The sequence below is a fragment of the Danio rerio genome, chromosome 1, assembly GCF_049306965.1.
Source record: "Danio rerio strain Tuebingen ecotype United States chromosome 1, GRCz12tu, whole genome shotgun sequence".
Lineage (NCBI taxonomy): Eukaryota > Metazoa > Chordata > Actinopteri > Cypriniformes > Danionidae > Danio > Danio rerio.
This window is the reverse complement of record NC_133176.1, coordinates 19,795,740-19,817,500: the sequence shown is the minus strand read 5'-3', so window position 1 is coordinate 19,817,500 and position 21,761 is coordinate 19,795,740. Positions and strand designations below refer to the sequence as shown.

The following is a 21,761-nucleotide window of genomic DNA, read 5'->3' as shown; positions in this document are numbered from 1 at the left end:
GTTATCTTTTCACAAGCTTCTCACAATAGTTTGCAGAAATTTTGGCTTATTCCTCCTGACAGAACTGAGGCCTCATGTACGAAGACTTACGTGGAAATCTTACTAAAACATTGCGTACGCACAAAGCTGTAAATGTGCGTACGCAGAAAAAAATTCAGATGTATGAAACACTGCGTACGCCGAATCTCACGCATATTCTTTTGTACATCTGAATGAACGTTAAACTGAGCGCAACATGCACGAGCACAAAACCCCTCCCTGCCTCCTCCACCGTATGAATATGCTAATGACTATGCTAATGGCAAAACCCAACGAAAAAGCAAAGGCAAAAGCAAGCAAAAAGAGAAACTTTGAACAAAATGTGAATTGGAGGTGCTGCTTTCGGAGGTAGACCGGAGAAAAGCAGTGTTATTTGCAAGTTTGTTCTCCGGAATTAAAAACAAAAGAAAAGAGTGGGAGAGTTTAGCTGATGCGGTTAACACAGTTGGGTCTGAACATCGCACTGAGTGCATTAAAAAAAAGAAATAGTGTGATTTATAGCTGTAAAATGTTGCAGGACCCTTAACAGTCTCAGTGGCGCAGCTCGTAAGACGCATGTGATCATGTATTGACACGTTCGAGTATGAACTCGGCTCGAATCCGGCGTCTGATGAACTCTTTCTTCTTTTTTCCCCCGCTACATATCAGATTTTGCCCACTATTTATCACGAGAAAGACAAGTAGGAATCATCAATAAGTTTGTGCATCATATTTTATTTGCATATTTATTGAATGGAAATGTTTCTGATTCACGCATGCAAATTCATCTTCAGATAGTGTCTTTATAGCAATGTGCGTGCGGTAGATCGATCAGATTACATTGGGAAAACAGGCGGCTGTTGCAAATTGTGCTTTAATGTTTAGCTGGTCAAATGTATGGTATGGAAACCTTATATACCTGCTAGATGAACCCGTCTCATACAGCTGCCATTGCAAGGCTCTGACACTTTGTAGAGAGGAATTTAACACAACTGCCTTAAGGAGTCGCCAATTGAAATAAAACAGACACGCACAAAAAATGTGCGTACACCAGCCAGAAAGCTGCCGTGAAGCTGCGCACATTCCCACGTTCAGTTCATTGTTAGTAAATCCAAACCATTCTGAGCGTGAAACCTGGCGTACGCAAAGTTTTTGTGCGTACGCAGAGTTGATACATGAGGCCCCTGGTGTAACTGAGTCAGATTTTTTTGACTGTCTTGCTCGCACGTTTTATTTTAACTCTGTCCACAAATTTTCTGTAGGATTGAGGTCAGGGCTTTGTGATGGCCACTCCAAAACATTCACTCTGTTGTCCTTAAAGCACATTTTAACTAATTTGGCAGTATACTTAAGGTCATGGTCCATTTGGAAGACCCATTTGTGGCCAAGTTTTTATTTCCTGGCTGATGTTTTGAGATGTTGTTTCAGTATTTCTACATAATGTTTTTTCTTCATGATGCCATCTATGCTGTGAAGTGGACCAGTCCCTCCTGCAACAAAACAGCCCCACAACATGTTGCCGCCCCCGTACTTCACAGTTGGCATGGTGTTTCTAAGCTTGTAAGCTTTCCCCTTGTAAGCTTTTCCTCCAAATGTAACACTGGTCATTATGGTCAAACAGTTGAATCTTAGTTCCATCAGACCACAGGACATGTGTTTAAAAATTAGTCGTTTTCCCATTGTAATTTAGCAAATTGTATTCTGGCTTTTTTGCTGATTCTGGCTTGTTGATTTTCCCATGTTGTCACACAAGGAAGCAGTGTGTTTGAGGTTTTCCTTAAATGCTATTCTACAGTTGTGCCTCCGATTAACTCAAATGTTGTTCATTAGCCAATCAGAAACTTCCAACACCCTGACACCATCATCTCAGCTTTTTTAGAGACATAATAATCTTATTGTATGTAAACTAGACTTTTAAGAAAAGTTTTAACAATTTCTCAAAAAAAATATATATATCTCTTATTATTCTGCCATTAAGCATAAAGGCATGGAGGAGGGACAATGCATCAATGCATCATGTCTGGTTTGTCCAGAGACACAAGCCACGAGTGTTCCTTTGTCAAATCAGCATTGTCAAAATATGATGACGTAACCACACCGATTCCGGAGCCTTCGAAGGTCCATGAATGTAATGTTTTACTGCGATAGAAAGCTGAGACTCTCTTCTTTTGTACGGATCGGATCAGAGGATCAAAAGTTATTAAACATTTAAGAACAATAATTATTTTTAGCCGCGGGTGGCTGTTTTGGTCTTTAAGGGTTAAAGGGCAGTAATGATAAAAATCAACTTTCAGACAGAACTGTATGTGGTATGGTGTGTCCACAGTCATATTGGAATGATATAAACACAATAAGTCTATGTTTTTTTATTTCCTTATGGTAATATAGGATTAAAATTCTTTCCATTTTAAGGCCCACCGCAACGTGACGTAGGAGTGCGGTTTCCCTGTCCGCTGATTTGATTGATAGCCGCATATTAACATGTGTCTGTAGTAACTCATATAATCATATCAACAAGACAGCATGTGTGCAAAGAAACTGGGATTAAAAGATCTGTTCAACTCTTTGTGATCATCTGCACCTCAAGAATGAGTTTTAAAAGTGTGAAACATTTTTAAAACAGTGCAGGTTTGTAATGAATTGCGCTTTCTTTACTTTATCACCACAGCCGCGTGTCAGGACAATTATAAAAGAAGACGATTCAATCCCAGTTTGTGGATGTTAAATCAGGTTTATTTTGTACATTAACATAAAGAATAATTATACAGCAGTGGATATTAACATGCATCCTGTCACATTTACCGGGCAAAATCAATGCAAAGTTAAACGCGTGCTGTGTATGTGCGTCCGTGAACTTTGTAACTACATTGTGTGTGGCTCATTCCTGCCAGCACTCCCGTTTTTCCCGGGAGTCTCCAGTATTTCAGACCCCTTTCCCGTTTTGGTCTATCTCCTGGAAAACTCCTGGAATTTCACATACCCCACCCCACACCACCGCTCATGAGTTTGCGCAAACCCCCCCCCCCCCCCCCCCCCCCCCCCCCCCCCCTTCAGTTCTAACCCCCACACCCCCCACTTTTCAGTTAGCGATCACCCAACCTCCCTCCCCACCTGGCTCTTCGGTTCGCGCACACCACCACCACCACCACCTCTCTAGTCTTCTGTCATCTGGTCTCCCAGATTTTCATTAACAAAAGTTGGCAGGTATGCTCATTGTTGCAGAAAGGCTTGAATTAACTCCACAACAAATAAATCAAATAATCATTGGGAAAGTTCTTACTGTAGTATTTCTCAGAAACGTTATATGAGATCTGCTCCCTTCATGTCTGTCTCTGTGGTGTTTATTTGACGCAGCTGAGGTGGAGATTAGGGCACACTCTGACAGGCCTGTGGGAACAGTGGGCGGAAAGAACTAGAATTAAAGGCACAGGCTACAAAAACAGTTACAGTGTTATTCAGAGCAGAAAATCTAATATTTTTAAAGGTATAATAAATATTCTGATGGGTGTTTTGAACTGAAACTTTACAGACACATTCTGGAGACACCAAAGACTTATATTGAACCTTGAAAATAGGGTAAAATAGGTGCCCAATGAATCTTTTTCCATCATAGCATCACACCAGACTTCACACCAAGAAGTTGAGAGAATAAAGCTTGTCTCCTCTTTTTCTGAACACCACCACACGCCACTGCACTTGGAGGACATGTTTGTCTGAATAGGACAGCCTAATGCTTGACACTCAGCTGGACGAGAACTAGAACTGACAGTCCTGTCAGCATGAAGACCGGCGGAGTGTATATATGTGTGTGTGCGCGTTTGATGACTTGGGCTCAAACCTGACATCTGACTGGGTGAAGGCCTCAGTAGCACTGTGTGTATTTCTCCGTCTCCACCTCTATTTCAGTGTTCGTGTGAATATGTGTGTGTGTGTGTGTGTGTGTGTGTGTTCCAGAGACTCTGGCACGGATCTGTCAGCTCGTGTCTCTCCAACTTTGCTCCCAACTTGCCTGACGCTGAGTGTGACACCACCTGTGGTGTTTTGTCATCTCTGCTCGCTCAAGGGAGACGCTGAGCTTGTAGGACAGGTACCGTCACACCGTCCACAAGCTGCGGCATAACACCCATGACACAAGGTCCAGTTGCGCTCTGGCCGCAAACCATCCGTGAGAGTGCGTGGGCACCAGGTTGTGATCATACATTAGGAATAAGAGCACAGAGAAGTGAAGTGTTAGTTGGAGCTTTTTTCTAATGGAGAGTTCAAACGGTCCACACTTGGCGGTTTTGTTCAGGCAACACCAGCAGAAAACAGTTGAGTTGTCAGCAAACCTGCACTGTGGGTTCAAATTACACAAAACACTTGTAGAAATATATTGCCTCAAAACATTTGCTTACTCACTCACTATCCTTCAGCTCAGTCTCTGATTAATAAGGGGTCGCTACAGCCAGGGCCGGAGTGGGACTCCTTTTCAGCCCTGGAGTTTCAAGCCTTTAACCGACCCACCTCAGTTCATGACTGACTATTAAAATACAACATTTCCAATTCAGTTTCTAATGACACTATCATGTCTTTTTCAAGGAAACAGCTGCTTTAGAACTTCAAATGTTTTTCGTAAATATGAGAACATTAAAGGGTATCTAAATCTCCAACACCATTCTTTAAAACAACACAATGTCCTTTCCTGCAATATCTGAATATATATATTCTGTGCAAAATTCTTTATAGATATCCAGTCCTTTGTAACGGTGGTCACACAAAAAATAAAAATTAAATATTTACAACTACATAAGTAACCAAAACAGTATTATATATCTTAACACTAAAAATAAAAAAAATAATTAATTAAGTCAGATTCGAACTCGGGTTGGCAGTGTTGTAACCCAACGCACAGCCCAATGGACCACAATGGTTTAATCTTTTCTCTCGGTTTTTAGATTTCAGATCAAGTTATGTCAGAGTTATTAATGTAGTGAATCATCTGATTTTTATTGAACAGGTGTAATATTCATTGATATTAATTATTCAAATTCTTGTATTCACTAAGGTGCCGCTGTTTGCTGTTGAATGATAGTTACGTCATCATTAACCTGCAGGCTGCAGTTTGCTCATGGGGCTGCGAGAAAAAAAAAAAAAAAAAGTGGAGCTGCGGCAAAATAATGAATAAAAAGAGTGAGGCTATGGTCAAATAAATACATAAATGATACTGACGAACTGTTGTATAAACGCAATAACACACTCGTAGCCGTGCAATATGGCTGTAAATTGTTGCTGATGGAACACTACACACGCCTCCCACCAGTGCCGATATACAGCCATATCACACTGCTATATACATACACTGAATGCTGCCACTCGCAACGCAGACAAGCAGTGTGCATAATATTAAGACAGAATGTAATGGATGGTTGGTATAGTGTATATGTGTCTATAAATAACATACTACCAGTCTCTGGTAAGGTTTAGTGGTAACTTTTTATTTTGCAGTACGAGATTTGAGATTTACAAAATTACTCTTGGTACAAAAACAATTTTTATTTCCCTTCATATACAGTTTTAAGAATATTTTTCCAGTTTAAATGCAAGTGCAGTAACAGAAGTGAAGTTCTAAAATTAAAAGTAAAATTAGTTTTACAAACTAATTTCGGGAGGAGCACGTAACATGCTTGATCACAGCTGGCCTCTCATCAAGCTTACAATAAATAGACCTAATTCGCCCTACTGCCTTATCTTCATTTTAGAAGAATCCCCCCTTCCACCCCATCTCCTCCTTTTCCTCCCTTTTCTGGGGGAGTTTCGAGACCTACCTGATCTCCGACCCCCTTTTATGCTTATTGACTGGACAGGAGCCCTGGGCTCAATCATCTCCGAGCTCAGGTTTCTTTCCGGGGACAGCATGTCAAACCTGCTAATAGCGCCAAGCATATGGTGTGAACTCCTGAATTGAGACTAAATTTAATAAAAGTTTTAAATTTCAAACTATTTAATATTATAGAAACAGAAGAATTACTATTTAGAACTTTTATTAATTTAAAGAAATAATAAGAATATGTAAGTAAATTTAGAATATTTTCATTACACAATAATACATAGACAAAAAGACAAAAACAATGTATGATTTTAAGATATATATAATCTTTAGTTTTTTCCATGAAATATTATACTGCTATGGCCTGTAAGAAAACTGTGATCCATGACAAAGAGTGACAAATTATCAAATAAATAAATATTACAGATTGAAAGAAAGACACGCATTTTCAATTGTAGAATCACTCATTTTTTGCAAACAAGTATGTTTCATCAGGGAGACAGGAAAAGTCAAAAAGAAGAGAAAAAGAGAGACGTCTGTTCATGCGTCATGAAGAAATCTGTTCACTCCAGCAGTCTCTGCTGTTCTTAATTCAAGCAGGCAAGCAATGCCAAGAGACAAAGAGAGAAGATAAAGGCATGACTGAGCAGAGATGATATGAATTGTTCTGCTCTTTTTTTTTGGTTGGAAGTGCTTGATGGCATCTATGAACTGTCTTTTTATATAAGACAGTGGCTCTCAAACTTTTGGAATCAAAGGCTCCCTGCTGTCCAACACAATATGCTTGATTTGTGTTATTTTCTGCAATTATGACCAAACTGCTCATTTTCAAGCAGAAATCGGATTTATTGATGTATTATACTGTCCGTGATGCTTTTTATGATTCCAAGGATTCTAATATAATATAATACATACTGTAAAATACATATGACTTACAGTATAGAGAAGGCAAGAGACTTATATCATGACAAGAAGGTTGCTGGTTCGAGATTCAGCTGGGCCAGTTGGCACTTCCAGCACTTCTGTGTGGAATTTGCATGTTCTCCCTGTGTTTAAATGGGTTTCCTTTGGGTGCTCTGGTTTCCCCCACAAGTCCAAAGACATGTGGTATAAGTGAACTGGGTAAGCTAAATTGTCGGTAGTGTGTGTGTGTGTGTGAATGAGAGTATGGGTGTTTCCCAGTGATGGGTTGCAGCTGGAAGGACATTCACTGTGTAAAACATATGCTGGATAAGTTGGCTGTTCATGTTCATTTTTGTTTTTATATTTTCTGTTCTCATTACAAATTTAGATATTTTTTAAATATTTTTATTTTTTCACCAGCAGTTATAGTGTGGTATACTTTTAGTATTAACAATAATTACCTTGCATACACATTCACTCACTTTTTTATTTGAAAAAACAAACTGAATTAATTAAATAGTGTAATTAGCATGCATATGCAATCTTGACTTATTTAAGCTCTATTTTTATGTTTTAATGCCTGACATAGTAATTTTACTCACAGTCTGCATTTGAAAAATGTATAAAGGTAATTAAAATTTATTTACACTGTAAAAAAAAAATGCAGGGTTTCACACAATTGGATCGTCCTAGCACAAATTGGTTCGGTTAACTGGCCCAATCCCAATTCTACCCCTTCTACCCCTGCCCTTCCCCTTACCCCTTACATCAAGGGGTAGGCGTGTCCCAATTCTCTTTAGCTTGAAGGTGTAGGGCTAAGGGGAAGGGGTGAATAGCCCTTCGAACAAAGATTTTTCAGGACCACACTCGAAGCCAAGGAGTAAGAAATTTTCCCTGAATACACCAGCCACAACAGCAGTATTGCTGAACCCGGAAGGAGATCCACAAATTAGTAATTTTTTGTCATTATTACAAATTTTTACGACAAACAAACATGTTTTAATTAATTCATAACCACTTTCGTTTTTTTACTTCATGCTTTAAAAAAAACACAAAAAAAAAACTTGTGATCTTGTGAATTTTGTGATTATAATCCAAAATAATAACTCCTGTACAGCAGTCCCACAACATTCTGACACTCAATGACACTGGAGTACTCTGTCAGAAAAGTTTAGTGGCTGGGAATTAGCTTTTTACAGTGTCTGCTATAATGTAAGTGTTGTTTTCGTGTGTTTACATAGATGAATATGGCCACTGTGTAAATACACAGTACGTTTACGATCTTATTGCCACATTAGAACGTTATGATAACATAATATTTGCCTTCAGTGATTTCCTGAAGATAAATACCAAAAAATAGCTCAACTGGAATAACTACAGCAGTCACGATCGTCATATGAAGCAGGAGCTCACGATGACATATGATGACAGGTGCAGGTGCTGTAGTGCTGTCCTAATTCTTAGTGGCACATTTTGAAGCCCTTCCCCTTAACCCTCGGTTGTAATGGATGAAGGGGAAGGGGTAGGGGTACAAAAATAGGATTGGCCCTTTATTTTGATGGTCCTGTTGTTGTATTTAAGTTGCATTGCATCTACATGCCAAGTATTTCTCATTTGATTATAATTAGATTGTTAGGTTGGGGTTAGTGTAAGTTGGCTTTAGTATAAATGTCTGTTGTAGGAGCAGTAACAACATATATTAGGCAGACAGTCTACTAATACTGAAAAGGACCATTAAATAAAGTGTTACCAGTTAACTTTATTAGTTTTACAAATGTAAGTGGATTAAACATAAACAATTAATAAACTTAAAAAAGTGTGTTGGTTCAGTTCAGTTTGAAAAAGAAGCAAAAGTAATATTTTGAGTGTACATGAGATTTTGTTTTAAATAAACTAAGTGGTTAAATTGTGATGCTTGATTACGCTTAGTGATGTAAAACTCTTGTTTATGTTGGAATTAGCTGGTGAGGAGACTCATTGGCTAGTGTTTTAAATTGACTCTATGCACACAAATGTGCATTAGAATGTTTTGTACTGTAAAACATTTGTGAATTAAAGCCTCCATTTTCAATCCAATGTGGAAACGTCCTACATTTCAATCCAGTGCGTTTAGGAGAATAAAAATCGCTTTCTAGAAAACGAGTGCATTTGGAAGTGGATGCCAGATGATTCTAAAGAAGAGTTATTGAATCTACATTTGATGTGGTAAGCGGTGAGATGAGATGAGAGCGAAGGTTCTGCAATTTAAATCATCTGTTGAAGCAAAATTTTACTTTTTGGATGGACATAGAGGAATTTATTCAGTGAATGGGTTTTCATCGTTGTTTATGTGCATATCCAAACTGCTATCCACTGACTGTGGAAAGGTTAGTAATGACTGTATTTGAGAGTTGTGCTGCCCTGTGCAGTTCTCTGTCACCTTTGCTGCAAAAATGGGATGTTCGAGCCAATTGGTGATTTTACTGCTACTTATGCAGTTAGCAATGTCAGTGTGAGAATCTGAAGCTTATCATGCTTTAAGCACGTTTGGTGTAATGGTCACTGGTAAAGGTAATATCCAGTTTTTTTAATGCACTTATGCTTTCCTTCTTAAAGAAGGTTATGTGCCCTCTCATTCACTTTCTATTAATTAATTTTTCTTCGACTTAGTCCCTTATTTATCAGGGGTTTCCAAAGCAGAATGAATCGGCAACTTGTAGCATGTGTTACGCAATGGATGCCCTTCCAGCCGCAACCCAGTACTGGAAAACACTGATACACACTCATTCACACACATACACTGGGGCCAATTTAGCTTATTCAATTCACCTGTACTGCATGTGTTTGGGCTGTGGGGGAAACTGCAGCACCCGGAGAAAACCCATGTGAACATGGGGAGAACATGCAAACTCCACACAGAAATACCAACTGGCCCAGCCAGGGCTCAAACTAGTGACCTTCTTGCAGTGAGGCAACACTGCTAACCTGGCAAATCAAACAGCTCTTGAAATGCAGTACATACACAGATAATTGTTTAATTTTGGTCTACTAAAAAAATAATAATGATACCACTTTAGGTTTGGGTTAACAAGATTATATCTTAATTCATGTTTTACAAGAATTAAAGTGTAATTATTCATCAAACCACCTTTCTTTCAAAATTCACTCATGAATGGAAGTTTCTTTAGGGTGACCCAAACACCTGAAGATTTTAAGCCCCAATTTGTTGCAACGTTTATAAAGAAATGATTTTTGAGGATCATGCTCGTCACTAAAGTGACAAAACAATAATTATTGAATAGATTTACATCACTTCTGTTTTTTATTGATTGATGTGATTTGGAGTTAGGGCTGCACGATTCTGGCTAAAATGAAAATCACATTTATTTATTTTTTTGCTTAAAATCAAGATCACAATCTTCTCATGATTCTGTAGATGTAAAATGAAGACGAATGAGACATATGCTTGTCATTGACAACATTATTAGACCATTTTTATCAGATTCCCACTTAAATTACATTCAACATTATATAGGCTAGAGTAGTTATACTGACCCAGTAAACTTTTATTTTCATGCACAACACTTTGTGTTCACTATGTAAGAAAAATATATCAAGTGATTGTCGTAATCATAACTCTAATATGCGATATAATTATTTAAATGATGTGACACTTTCGGTTTCACTTTCAGTGCCGAGTGTACTCATCATGTCATGGCTGCCGTCACTTTCAGAAAAAAACAAACATGCAAATCATACTTCCCGTGCGCTTAGTGCAACTGAAACACTATATACAACTTTATTACCTGTTATTCACAGCCTACACAGATTCTAAGGTAGCATTCATTCGCAGGCTTGCGCGCATCCTTTGAGTAGTAAACAATCAATGCATTAGCTCATATGTTATTTCGCGGCGGTGAATACGTCACTACATTAAGTCAGAGATGACATTTTTGGATGAATTATACCTTATAAATACAGTATGTGGCACTTTTAACATAATTTAAATGTGTCCATGTTGCTGAGCAACATATATATATATATATATATATATATATATATATATATATATATATATATATATATATATATATATATATATATATATATATATATATATATAAAGCAATGTGAAAACTTGTGCAACTGCCTTTATGCTTCTTTCCTGACCTTGAAAATATAATTGGCTGAATCTTAGAAAAGCTGAGGTCGAATTGAGATCATGATCTTTTTTCGATTAATCGTGCAGCCCTATTTGGAGTGTATCTGTATATGAAATAATGAACAAGCATAAGTAAATATAATAATTTAAATATACAAAGGAAATAAACAGTAACAATTTATAACAGTCTTACAGTATTTAGACCCAGAAACTCAGTGTTCAAATTTAAAACACTGCATTGCATAATCTTAACTTTTTACTTAAATTCATAGTCCTGCAAGCTATAAACTTTAGCATTTCCTGAATCTGAACTTTCTTGAAATTTTAAGAAATCAAAAATCTTAAAAAGAAAAAAAAAACATTATGGTAAAATTTCATAAAATCATTTTATTTAATTAATAAAAAAATTTCAATTAATCTACAAATTACGTGCATTCCAAAATGCATTGCGTGCACAGCTAGATCTTACATCTTGCAAATGTGCAAGTCATGATGTTGATGCTACTGTTATTGTTTTTGTCACTGTTGGTTTTCAACAAGGATGAAATGAAGCTGAATCTCTAGCTGCACTGGACGCTCTTTATTAAAAAAATATATTAAACGCACAGGAATAACCAGAAGATGATGCACAAGTTAACAATAAAGAGACAAGCAGAAAGGACCACTTGAGCTTAAATACACAACAATCACTGAAATATAAATACATATACAGTTGAAGTCAGAATTATTAGCCCCCCTGAATTATTAACTGTTTATTTTCCCCCCATTTTCTGTTTAACGGAGAGAAGATTTTGTCAGCACATTTCTAAACATATTAGTTTTATTAACTCATTTCTAATAACTGATTTATTTTATCTTTGCCATGATGACAGTAAATAATATTTGACTAGATATTTTTCAAGACACTTCTATACAGCTTAAAGTGACATTTAAAGGCTTAATTAGGTTAACTAGGCAGGTTAGGGTAATTAGGCAAGTTATTGTTTAATGATGGTTTGTTCTGTAGATTATCGGAAATATAGCTTAAAAGGGCTAATAATATTGTCCTCAAAATATTTTTCAAAAAATTAAAAACTGCTTTTATTCTTGCCAAAATAAAACAAATAAGACTTTCTCCAGAAAAAAAAATATATTATCAGACATACTGGGAAAATTTCCTTGCTTTGTTAACCATAATTTGAGAAATATTTAAAAAAGAAACAAAATATCAAAAGGGGGCTAATAATTCTGACTTCAACTGTTTATACTTCTACTGAAAAATAATATTTCTATTTAATATTGATGTGTACAATGTAATGTTAATGTAATCTGTATTTACTGGGGATGTAACAATATTGTAAATAACGTCATACCACAATAGTAATTTTTTTCAATGTTACCATAGTGTCACCGACTCGGTCCCGGTCATTCCCCTCACTGGCCAGCAGAGGCCACCATCTCCGGACTTTAAGCATTACATCATCCATCTACACTGATTGCACAGACACCGGATCTCAATCTGGTTAACGACCCACGTACCTCATATAAGCTGCACTCAAACACTCAGTCAGTGCGAAGTCTTGTTCAGCCCCGGCCAACATTACTGAGCGTTATTCCCAGCCTGATCTCTCGTGTACGACTCCAGCCTGCCTCTTACTTTGCTTCGCCTTCTGCCTGCCCACGACCCACGCTTGTATATGGACTCTGACTCTCTCTGCCTGCCCACGAACCACGCCTGTTATACGGACTCTGATCCTTGCTGCCTGCCCTCGACCCAAGCCTGCATAACGGACTCTGATTCTCACTCTCTCCCCTCCACTCATGCCTGGTAACTCACTCTGTGTCTGTTCATCACCATTCTTGTTACCCATACTACTACTGTGGATGTGTGTGTGCACTCCAGTGTATATTGTGTGTTTGAGTGAAGTTGGGATTTAATAAATACTGCATAATGGATCCCTCCGTGTCAGTCTCCTCGTTACACATCGGCGCATGACTCAATAAAACTATTTTTCTGAGAAAAGTTTGCTTAGACGAATGAACCTAGGCGTGGCCATCATCCTTTGCGGTCTGTTGTCACTATACAGATCCAGTAATGCGGAAATGGAGTGTGTAGCTAGTAGCGGGGAAGAAAAATAGCTGGAAATGATTGAACCTAAAGCCGGTTTTAAATCGGATGTGTAGAAGCATTTCGGTTTCTTTCTAAAAAGATACGGAAAAGGTGACAGACAAAGAAAAAAACAGTATGCAGGCACTGCCAGACTGTGGTGAAATATAAGTCGGGAATATGACTAAAAACAGTCATGGGGACTGCAGAACACGGCACACTTGTTAGATTGATGCAGACATTGACTTGTACCGCAAAGAGACCTCTATCTCACTCATGGCTTGTCCTCTCAAGTGGTGGAAAGACAATGCGCAACGTTACCCACTGCTGTCAACCTTGGCTAAATCATATCTCTCTGTCCCAGAAACCTCAGTCCCAAATGAGAGGGTTATTTTACTGTTGCAGGGGACATGCCCAGAGATCCCAGCTTTTACCAGATTATAGTTATATGATAATTTTCCTTAAAAACCCATCTCTATCTAAGTGAGTGAGTGATTAAATGTTGAATGTGATGAGTTTTCAACAATACTAAATTAAACTTTTTTTTTTTTTTTTTTTTATGTGGTTTAATAGTTTTTTGTTATTAAAATTAAAGAGAATTGAAGTTCCTGTTTCGAAACTTACAGATAGATGGCTAATTTGTATGTCATTGATATGTTCTGTACTAAGGTAAAGAAACACTTTTGGCACTTTTTTTGAGTCTTTTCATTAGTTTTGTTATTTCTGTAAATTATTCAATAAAACCGTACTGTGCCATTCATACCGAGGTATTATCGTACCGTGAAATTCTGATATCGCTACATCCCTTGTATTTACCAAATTAAAAAAAAGTCTGAATTTGTTAAATATTATTTTTATATATCATAGGGAATAGCGCTACAGTATATCACTGTATTTCCTTTGAACAATATGATATGTAGGAGTACTGTTTACATGAATATGTAATATTAGAATATGAATAGTTTGATTCAGGTGTAAAATAGCACAGGACACAGGCTAAGCTGCCGTATGTAAAGTGCATAATCCAATTTGTGACATGAGTCATATTTTATATTTAGGGCTTTAAAATGACTTGTACTATCTAGTTAACACTGAAGAGGTTTGCCCTCACAGCAAAATATGGGGACCCAAAACAACTCTATGGGTGTTAATTTCAACCCTTTGAAAGTGTCTCATGGGGTCCACTCAAAACAGACTTAAATCAACACTTTCAAAAGGGTTGGCACATTGACACCGAAGAAAGACTGTAAATTACAAAATAAAAAAACATTTTATTTGAAAACATTCACCACTTCAACAATTCATTCAGTTTTTAAAATGCAACAATGTCAAATATGCTTCAAATGTTTTATTAGTACAGACAGTATTAACAAAATATGTATGACCAGTGCTCAAAAAGGCTGTTTCAGTCATTTGGTCCAAACTTGATGTTTCATCAGAGCAATTTGAAAGTTCAATATAGCGTCACTCATAGTTTTCTTCTGAACTCATAGTTTTCTTGTGAAATTACATTTTAAACAACTTGGCGTGCAAATCTTTCACTTCTGGTGTTTCCTTGGTCCTCCATATCAAACACAGCAGTTTAAATGAAGGTACAAATGCTGTAAACTTGTGAAATGTGTGAAAACAAACTGGAGCTAGGAAATCTCATCAAGCATGTCCTGTGAAAGATGTGCTTCCCAGCCACAGGATGTCCTTTATATCCATGACGATGTAGCAGCTGCTGATCACTCGTCTGGTGGTTCCTGATGCACGGATATAGGGTGATGCTCATCTAAGAACTCTTCAAGACTCCAGCATGACTAAGAAAAATGTTTGAAAACAAATTGCAATCAAATTCTATGATGTATTTGAAAGAACATTTAAAGTAAATGAAACATTCAAGAAATCTAAAGTCACCTTTTGAAAATCTTCATGATGATCCACAACTTGACTCTCCCTGCTGGTTGAGGTGACAGGATATGGAAAAGTAGAAAAAAACACATACATCACTGTTGGATCTCCAAAAACAATTAGGTTAACCACTATGACTAGAACTGGAAAAACAGGCAGCTGTCTGTCCAGAATCCTGAATTTAACACAACACTTGGAGCAAAATTTAGAGGAGCTTAAAATCTTTTATATCATTTAGTGATGCTGACTTCCCCAAAATATTGGCCACAGTGTAAAAAATATTCATAAACTTACAGTTTTCTGTAAGCGTGTGCGTGCATGTGTGTGTGCGTGTGTGTGTGTGCGTGCATGTTTCTTTACCAGATTCAACTTGTTAGGCCCTTTCAGGTCCAGTATTGACGCCACCTTTCCTGGAGTCTAGCAGATGTTTCAGGTCCAAATAGAATCTAAAATATTAGGATAAGCAGAAGAGGAAAAGTGCAAAGCAGAGCAAAACATTATTTAAGTAACAGTTCACCCACAATACAAAACTTATCACCGTCATGTCATTTGTTATTCTCTAATGCTCTAATACCCTCTCAGCTTATTGTGAAACAAATAAAGAACTTTATCAAACATACCTTCATTATTATCACCACATATGACCAAGAAGGTGTGCTTGGTCATTTCACCAACTCTGGAAATACACCATCCGTCTCTAATCAGCCACCGTCACAGGGTCTTGTGTTATTGTATAGAGAACTGTGGCTGTTAAAAAACAACAACACATTAGTATCAAACACATATGCATAACCTTCAGATAAAAGAGATAAACATCACAAAGTATGCCTCACACTTTTTCAGATATCTTTTGATTCAGATGTTGATTATTGATAATAGATCTACAAATCAAACTTGTATCATCATTAGGCTGCTCAAATATGAATCAGTTGATTAATTTTACAGACAGGTGGCTGTTTACAACGCACTAAATTGTCTTTAATAAAAAGGAAATGTTGTGTACAGTACATGCTAAGTTTAGCCTATAGTTTTAAGCACAATATCATGTGGGAGAAAAAGCTTGACTAAGATGTTCCTGACTACAGAAATAGCCTAACTTACTAACGTCAGACATCCCGAGTTGGGAAAAGTCATTTTCGGGGGATACAGAGTTGATTTGCGGGAGGTAACGTTAGCGGGAGAGATGAGAACCTGAAGAGCAATGAGATGAGTTGCGCGCGACGTTTTTTTTTTTTTTTTTTTTTTTTTTTTTTTTTTTTTTTGAGTTGCGCGCGACGTACCGAAAGAGCGGTGGGGGTGACTTGCGTGCGACGTACCTGAAGAGCTGGGAGGGATGCGGTGGAGAGGGGTGTGCAAAGTGTTTAATGACCGGGCGGGAGACGCGCGATTTCCAGGAGATTATCATTCATTTGCGGGCATCTACTTGGGCATCTGGGAGTCTCTGTGCATTTGCGGGATAACGTTAACGTTAGTCCCGCAACTTCCGGGAGACTTCTGTAACGTCAAATGTCTGATAAAGTGCAAACGCGGTCATTTAAAGACATTAATGTTAACATTCCGACTTTAATGGTTGTCAACACTTAATATAATTCAAGCGTACGTTATCACGCGAGTCTATGGACTAACGTTATATGGACGGCCACGAATGAACCAGTTTAAAAGAGCTGCGGTGTTTAAAATAACCAAATTAACGTACACGAATAACAAACAATCATATGTTTCAGTCAGGAAGCCTTTTACAAGTAAGCATGTTCATTTACTCACCAGATATGTTTTAGAAACTCCAGAGCTCATGGAAACCGTCCTGTGTTGCCGTTAGCATCCAGGCAGAGTAGGCTAGGCTGCTCCGGGGATTCCCTCGCTAGTTTGCTTCAAATTAAAGGAGAAGTGTCGATTTTATTTTTCAGATGGGTAACAACGCACAAAATAGCATTAAGCGTGACAGAAATGTGTTGAACATGTACATTTGATGTTTTTATGCACTATGTATGCGTGAGCATATATAAAAACATTCTTGAAAAGAAGTCAATAGTAATGCAGTTAAGCTAGATACACAAACGACCATGAATGAACCACAGAAGTTTAAAATTGTCACTCTATTCTAAAGTTATTAACTTAACAATATGTTTACAACTGTATTTCCTTAAAGAAAGTCAGTAAAAATACCAACATTTAGGTAGTTTGACTCACCAGTTGCTGTTCTAAACCTCAGATGGAAAATGGCGTCTGGAAAATTCTTCAGTGACTGGGGCTGCATGAATTCCCGGATGTTGGAAATAACTCCACCAAGTGTAGAAAAGATAACTCCTTGATTTCGCACTGAATAAAATCTATTCTAACTCTTATTATATTCATTTATCAAAATCTAACTCTTTAACGTCAACACTTTACTCTGAAATGCTTCAACGCCGAGAATTTAACTCTGATGAATTTGCTGTGCTTGTGAGTGCTCTGATACATGTGCTGCTGACAAATGTGTTTAAGATTTTAGCATTTGACTTTTAATACAGGTTTATTCTCCAACTGTGGATGTTAGAATGTCATGGAAATATTTCAGTTTTGCTGTCAGGCTTTGATGTGCCTTCTGTAATTGTCCACTATAATGTACTTAAACTTCTAAGTAATAACAAAGAAGCAATAATTCTGACTAAAATATACATTTTGTAAGTATGTTGTAATAAACTGTACATGTGCAATATTTAGAATTTTAAGTATATTTTTATTTATGTATACATGTATAATTATGTAGATTTCACGGCTTTTCAGTGGGTAGCACGATTGCCTCACAGCAAGAAAGTCGCTGGTTTGAGCTTCGCCGGGGTCAGTTAGCATTTCTGTGTGAAGTTTGCTTGTTGTTCCCATGTTCACGTGGGTTTCCTCCGGGTGCTCTGGTTTTCCCCTTAGTCCAAAGACATGTGCTATTGACCTTATTCCTCAGTGCAGAAGTGTGCTCGTTTTTGTGATTGTTTTGGAACTTCCAATTCAGTTGCCTACAAACACTTCTGTGCATGACTATACAGACAAAGCAGAATAATATAATAAGAAAACAATAATGTTATGATATCAGTATGGTGACTATTGTAGGTGATTAAAATAGTTATTTAAAATATAGATTGTATTGTTACAATGTTACAACGATTGGGATTTTGCCCAATTGTAAACATAATCTATAGCGTAGTCAATATAGTTACATTTTCTGTTTTAATAAACCTCTAATATGAACATTGTTTTAATAGAAAATGCTAGGCAGGCTGTTACTTTCCCTGCTCAGCCATCAGAAAGTGCATGATGTCACTTACGTGATGACGTACACCACAGACATGCTGCCAGCTCCATCGCAGAAAGTTTTAGTTACACTGTATTGAGTGCCCTCAATACAGATCTGGAAGAGCAAGTTCCACAAGTAAGAATGCAGACAAATTAGTTGATGAGAGAGGAAACACGAAAGCAGTGGTGTAGAAGTGGTTCAGCTTTTTAAGTTCTGATAAACTTAGTTTCTGTGCTCTGCAAAATTTGCGGGAGAGTGGTGCCGACTAGCAGCGGGAACACATCAAATCTGTTCCACCCGAAAAAAACATACTGAGAGTCAGAAGATGAGGCATCATAGCTGCATGTATGAACATATATGAAACTTGCGCATATAACCTGATGCTTGCACACACCCACATACACGCGCACATACAAATAAACTTGATCTTTGCATACACTTGATCCCTGCATAAACACCTAAATTAACACACTCACACACACACACACACACACACACACACACAAACACGCTGCTTGCTGGTATAGCACTCTTGTAAACTTACAAAATAAAATTCACAAGCATAATTATCAGGAATTTGGGTATTGCAAAGCTGATGAAGTAGAAATAATGTGATTAATAAAGGTGTTAAATCTGTTAAATAATGAAAGTGTGTACAGATATATAAATAGACAGATCAAACCTATAAAGGACGTTCAAGATGAAAAGCAACCAGAACTATGAATATACTCAAATATTAATTTCTGTTGCAAATATTAATGTAGCCTATAGCCTTTCTGATTTGTTTTATTATCATAATTTTTATTCTTTTTCTGTTTTTTTTTTACGATGTGGATGTCATAATTGGAAGATTTTGGTATTATTTTGATTGTTAAATATTCAGCAAAAAAAAAAAAAGTCAAGGCTCTTTGTAAAGGCTACTGTAAATACAAATAAAAAGTGAACATAATTCTTTTTGTACTTTTTTATTTAAAAAAAGTTATAAGAACCTGGAGGTATTATAGACTTTGCAAATATAGTTTGCAAACATTTGTAGGTACAGACATCTTTTGTGTGCATTCTTGGCAGTTTTTTCCTGTCTTTTTAATATCAGTTAATATTTTAATTATAATAATATTTTAATTTTATATCAGAATTATATTGTATCGACCGATATTAAGAAATATATCATGATATAATTTTTTGCCATATCGTCCAGCCCTTATTTATGCTATTTATTACTTGATTGTTCAAGCTACCTCACAGAAGTGCTCTGTTTGTTAACAGTGTTGTTAAATGTTAAAATAAGGTGAAATAAATAAAATATAAGGAACATCCTGGATCTGTTTCTATACTTTTATACTCATTAGATAGTCAAAGTCAAATGACTCGGACTTCAGTGCAAAAAAATTGAATCGGGACATCCCTAATATATATATATATATATATATATATATTGTAAATGCAGCCAAGGACAAGAGCAAAATCATAAATGCATTATATACACATTATGTAATCTTTCTGTGCTAAATGTGTATTAATAATGTGCGCTTTATTACTTTCTATATTTATTATTAACATTTAAATGATGACCATAATAATGATTATTGAGCACATGTATTATCATGATTTTTTTAATTTTTTATTGAGAATAACCACTTGAGATGTACCATCTCATTTTGGAGGCGGTCTCACAATGCATTACAGGCACATAATAACAATAGAAAACAAAAACAAAACACAAATCAACATAACATTAAAGAAAAACAGCAAAACACAAACATTAACATAAAAAGAGCTTACTAGGTGCAGTATATTTTATTTATTAATATAGTATATTTATTGAGTGTCACACACATGCGCACCTTTACGGTGACTGAATAAACGTATCGACAAATGAACCATGGAGTGAAGACATCTATGAAAACATCTTTTGACATTTATAAGACATCACTCACCTCCCCTTCACCTCTCTGCTTATGAGATGCAGTGATGTGTGTGGCTAAATTGCTTGTGTCATGTGCGGCATGTTGCATTTTAATCCATCCTTCACACGCCAATGTCATATACCGGATAGTTACCCATGCTGAGGTACTTCTGATTCTCGAAAGCTTCTGGCATCTGCGGTTTCATGTGTGTAAAACGCTAATGTGTTAATGTGTCTCTCTGTGCCCTTGTTCCCTGAGTTTAATTTAACACTAGCGGCATGGCATCATGGTTGGAGGGGTTGGTGGTTTTGAATTTCAACACTGTTTACTGAAGGGAGTTAATCAGCCGGATTACTGTGCTCACGGTCCTCCATGTAACACCTTGCTGTCTCGGAGTACAGCACTAAACCCGGTGACTGAAAACTATTTGACCTTGCTGCTTTGTGTTTATGCCCTTGAGGGAATCCACCATGGTGCATTCAGATTCAGTAAATAAAATCCTTTATAAATATATTTGTGCTTTTCCTTTCTATATGAACTTCTGAAGTGGGAGTGCTGTTGTTAATATTCATATAGAGCGTCTTTGTTTTCAGACAGATTTAGAATTGTTTGGAGCTGTATACTGAGCGTGAGGGAGAGAGAGAAGCTTGTCATTATCGTCTGATTGCTTTTCTCGTTTATAAACATGATATCAGGCCATATCGAATAACTTGATGCAGGCTTTCTGCTATGGTAGAATGCATAGGTGAAAGTGCTTCCGCTGGCACAGTAATCAGCTTGGAGATTGGGAAAAAAAAGCTCTCATGAGGCTATTTTTGTCATAAGTATCCCTGTCCTATTTTTGTCTCAGAGAGGCACATTAAGGGATCACAGCCAACTATGTGGGTGCTGAAGAGAAAGGGTAATTGGTTGATAATTAGCTGAAAACCTAGAGGTTTTTATTTCATTGACTGTAATTGGAGTCATTATGCATGTTGCTTTCAAAGCCATCCACTGTTTTGCCAGGAGAATCGTTGCCATTCATTTTGAGAGCTTTTTTATTGTAGTCGTTAATTTTTATCAATGGAGTGTTTTAGAAACCACATTCATTCAGTTGTGAGCACACACACACACACAAACACACACACAGACATGCCCGCTTGAGGTGCGGTTTGGTGGCTTGTCATGCGGAGAATTTTTGCAAGTTATTTGAAGCTTGTAGTGGCTCCACAAAACAGATGGTGATTCATGCTATAAATAAACCTCCAAGTGAATAGCGAATTATTATGTAATGATTCTGACTGTGGTTTTACTTAATGATTCCAATTCATTACTTATTCCACAGTTGCTTTTGCTATTCTTTTTGTGGTACAAAGAAGAAACGGCAGACTTATTATTTTTATATTAGCTAACACGTTACACAGTTATGTAATAATTGCGGGTAAGAAAGCGTTTTCTTTCTTTAATCTCTTTAAAATTTAAATGATTTTGATCAGTGGTGATTTTATAATGTTAAAGATTCAAAAATGATTAATTGGATTTACTATATTTTTTAAAGCAAGTGGTTGGAAACTATGGAGAACCAGGAGTGCTGGTTAGAAATAAAATTAAGAATCAAATTATCAATTTTATAATTGAATCAGGGCGAAGCAGTGGCACAGTAGGTAGTGCTGTCACCTCACAGCAAGAAGGTCGCTAAGTTGTTGGTTCGATCCTCGGCTCAGTTAGCGTTTCTGTGTAGAGTTTGCATATTCTACCTG

At 37.0% G+C, this 21,761-nt stretch overlaps 1 protein-coding gene and 1 long non-coding RNA gene across 2 annotated transcripts in view; one reads left to right on the top strand and one right to left on the bottom strand.

Moving 5' to 3' along the window:
* LOC137490653 (uncharacterized) overlaps nucleotides 1-17,147 on the bottom strand; it is a 208,573-nt gene extending 191,426 nt beyond the window's left edge. The window contains exons 1-6 of the long non-coding RNA XR_012405875.1: nucleotides 17,038-17,147; nucleotides 16,612-16,716; nucleotides 15,468-15,594; nucleotides 15,208-15,293; nucleotides 14,854-14,896; nucleotides 14,060-14,756 (exon numbers count right to left, since the gene is read on the bottom strand). This is a non-coding gene — a long non-coding RNA (uncharacterized lncRNA). The remainder of the gene's footprint in view (nucleotides 1-14,059; nucleotides 14,757-14,853; nucleotides 14,897-15,207; nucleotides 15,294-15,467; nucleotides 15,595-16,611; nucleotides 16,717-17,037) is intronic.
* The window catches only part of mtnr1aa (melatonin receptor 1A a), a 91,095-nt gene that overhangs the window by 51,946 nt on the left and 17,388 nt on the right, over nucleotides 1-21,761 (top strand).